This window comes from Primulina huaijiensis, chromosome 3 (genome assembly GCF_012295235.1).
Source record: "Primulina huaijiensis isolate GDHJ02 chromosome 3, ASM1229523v2, whole genome shotgun sequence".
NCBI lineage: Eukaryota > Viridiplantae > Streptophyta > Magnoliopsida > Lamiales > Gesneriaceae > Primulina > Primulina huaijiensis.
This window is the reverse complement of record NC_133308.1, coordinates 17556434-17560428: the sequence shown is the minus strand read 5'-3', so window position 1 is coordinate 17560428 and position 3995 is coordinate 17556434.

Here is a 3995-nt window from a genome sequence, read left to right as displayed (position 1 = left end):
AGACAACTCAGGAACCAGTTGCTGAACCATCAGAAAAAACAACTGCTCCTCCAACAAAATATGTGCAACCATCTTCTTCTGCCCCTCAATGCTCCTCTGCTGAAGTTCAGTTGTACATCGATGCTGATTTATCTTTGGCTAACATAGACGAGGTTATCCAATCATTGCCTCTGATATTCAGCTAAATATCTTATCTACAGACACAGCTCAAGAGCCTCAGGGGACAGAACAACAAGCAGAAGAACAGTTTTTGATTCAAACTGAAAAGACAGTTCAGTCGTTTGCCACTACTGAACAAGAAAAAATCGACGAGCCAATTCAATCAAACCTCATGACTAAACAGGAGGTGCTCATATCAACTGAATAAGTGCCTATTGAAGAGCCAAGCTTGACTGAACAACCAGTCATAGAGACTGTTCAGGTTCAAACTAAAGAAACAGTTCTAGCTGGCCAATCAACTGAAAGGCCAGTCAGTGTAGCCGCTGATAAGCTTGTCAACGAGCCATCTTTTATCTCAGCTGATACTCAAACTGAAGAAGTTTCAAAGGATGCTGCTGATCAAACTTCATCTTCTCCTCCTCAAATTCAAGAAGCTTTAACTGAAGATGTTCTGGAAATTACAGAAGTAGAAACAACTGACAGGGCGTTAGTGATTTTTGATCAACGAAATCGGGAAGAGGACCAGAAACTTCTGGAGCCATGTCTCCTGGCATTCACATAGAAACTGAATATAGGGATGGGAACATATACCGAAATATCGAAATACCGTACCGAAAAAATACCGAACGTAATTATTTTTTTTTCGGTATTTCGGTATATACCGAAATACCGAAAATAATTTTTTTATTATTTTTTTTTAAAATTTAAGTTCGGTATACCGAAAAAATGTCGGTATACCGATAATATCGGTATACCGACATTTTTTCGGTATACCGACAAAATTTTTCGTGTCGGTACGGTATCCGGTATGAACTTTTTCATATCGAAAATTCGGTATACCGAATATGCGGTATACCGAATTTCCGGTATCGGTATCGGTATGGAAAAATTCCATACCGATATTTATGGTACGGTATACAGTACCGTAGTTCGGTACGGTATACCGTACCGTACCCACCCCTAACTGAATATATGTTTGAAGAGATTCAAGCCATTCAGAACAACCCGGTCAGCATGATGACTTATCTTTTGGGCATCAAATCGACTCAGCTGGCGCATACAATGAAGATTGATACAATGAAGGAGAACACGTTCAAGAGTCTTCAAAAGATCACATCCAACGTTACGACCTTATTCTTCCATTTGGATCAAATCAAAAAGGACAAAGCATCAGTTGACGCACATTTTAAGACACAAAAAATGTTCAATAATCGCTTCGACTTCTTGCAAAACTCTCTCACCAGAAGAATGGACACTATGCAAGATCTTCTGATGAATGTTGTTTCTACCATCAGCTCAGAGGTTAAATCTTTATCCAAGAAGGTGGAGGCGTTTGACAAAAAAAGGGAAGATAAAGAAGACCAGAAGCAGATATCTAAGAAGAGACCTAGTCAACCAACTGATCAGCAACCTGTCGATAAGGGAGCAAAGAAATAGATGATCAGTTAGAAGATAGTCTCCACATATATTCAGTTGAAAACCATGACAGATTTTGAAGATTATTTCATTCTTTTATTCTTTGTACGAATCTGTACATTAGAAGAATTATTTTATCTACAAAGAGTTCGAAGAATAATTTTTGTTCAGTTGCAGTTGATCAGTTAATATACCAAGTTTTGTTAAACATCAAAAAAGAGGAAATTGTTGGAAACTAAATTTCTGTTGTTTGACAAACTAAGTGCTTAAATCATTTCAACTCAACTGATCGAGAAGTTCATTAGTAACTGAACAAATACTCAACTGACAGTTGGCTATAACTGGAGATTAAAGCGCAGATTTTCAAAGGCCACTGAAACCAACTGAACTGAACTTACGCGGACAACTGACTGATCAGTTTCCATTCACCCGACAATAGTACAAAAGTAGACTGCAACAGATAGTGAGAACGCCACAATTCAGCTGCAGTGTACGAATGTCAAAAAAATGTTGACATGGCAAAACAACGGATAAAAAGATTCAAAACCTATCAAATGTTACCGTTGAAGAGAAGCCTATAAATAGCAGAGAAGAGCAGCTGAGACAAAATAACACATCAAAGTTCTGAATATCTAAACTCATCTATTCTTTGAAAAATACGATGTTACTCTGCTGAAATAAAAAGCTCACGCTTATTGCATATATTCGTAGCAATCATGGCTACTCTTTCGAGCTTTATAGTACAGTGTCATCCTTGTAAAAATCGATCTTGTAAGAGATCAGTTGGGCTAAACTCAGTTGCATACTGTGAAGCATTTTGTAAACTAAAAGTTTCAATCTTGACAGTGTTAAGTCCAAACTAAAGTGGGTCTGTAAAAACTGTTGTATCGATCAAAGTCTTTTAGTGAATATCCTATCCTCGTGATAGAAGGGGTGACGTAGGAGTGTTTGAAATTTCCGAACATCTATAAAATCTCGTGTTTTTATTTCAGTTTTTATTCTATCTATCAATTATTTTTATTCCGCACTTTATTGTTCACTGATTGATATTGACTGACAAGATTCCTAGTATCAGTTTATCACTAAACTGAACTCATCTTTCGAAAAGACTTGAAAAGTTGTTAGTGTTTATTCAAACCCCCTTCTAAACACTACTTTATCCAAGTACTCGACCCTATCAGTTCCAGTTGGAAAACAAAAGTTGAATGAATAAATAAATTAGTCATTTGATTCCAAGTTCTTACCGGATCAGATGGATTACCTATCACCAATTCTGGTGGATGTGATTTCTTCCATCTGTATTCAGCATTGGTTGGATATATTTCAGCAATTTTTTCTGTAACGTCCTGAAAATTCGAAGGTCCACGTGAACCGCATGCACGCAAAATCATCAATTCCTTGTATTTTAATTTAATTTTTTAATTTCATAAATTAATTATGATGGCATATTTACCTGTTTAAAATGTAATTTTCTGCATGAACGCATAAAATTTTATTTTTAAAGGTTATTCGAGTTGCAATCGAGAAACGGAGACCGAAGGCTGAAAAATGGAAAATGTTTTTATTAATCAATTGTTTTTAATTATTTAAAATAAGGTTGATGCTTTTACTTATTTTTGAAATTAAGGATTTTTTAGGTGATTTTATACTTTGGGACGTAATTTTTATCGGCATTCGATTTTCATAAAAAATAAGAACGTTTTGACAATTCGGATTTCACAAACTTTATTAAACAAAATAATTGTATTTAGCACTAATGGACTTATTGGACCTAATTAACTTTGCTAATGGGCCTAAGACATTGTTAGTGTTCTAAATAATTATTTATAAGCCTAAACCCTACCCCGTAACCCCATAATAACACGCCCCACTCCCCTACACCTCTTAAACTCTTTCCCTCAAGCAATACACGGCACACACAAGGATATCAAGGAGGAAAACATCGAATTTCTTTAAGGTTTTAAAACCAAGGTCTTCTCGCCGTCGTTCTTCGATTCGTCAACGTAAATTCGTGCGTTAATTACGCAAAGGCATGCCATATTCTTTCTTTTACTCATCATCACACCATATTATGTATTTAGTTATGTATTTCATGAAAAACAAGTGATGCTTTTATTTATTTTCGTTTTTATGCGAACATGAACTTTTAAAGCTTGGGTTTTTATCCAAAAACATGATTTTTATGTACTTAAAGGGGCTGCCATGATTAGGGGTTGAACTTGTGTTGTTTTACACGATTTTAAGGAGTCCTAACACTTACAAACACACTGCACACAAGGAACAAACAAGCTGGAACCATCTTCTCGGTTTGTTGATCAAGGTTCGGGTTAAGGGGTTAGGCTTTGCTTGGCTTGTCATGGGTCAGGGCTAGGACTCCACCCGAGAGCCATCAAGAGGAGTGGCGCAGGTGTGCAGCCGCG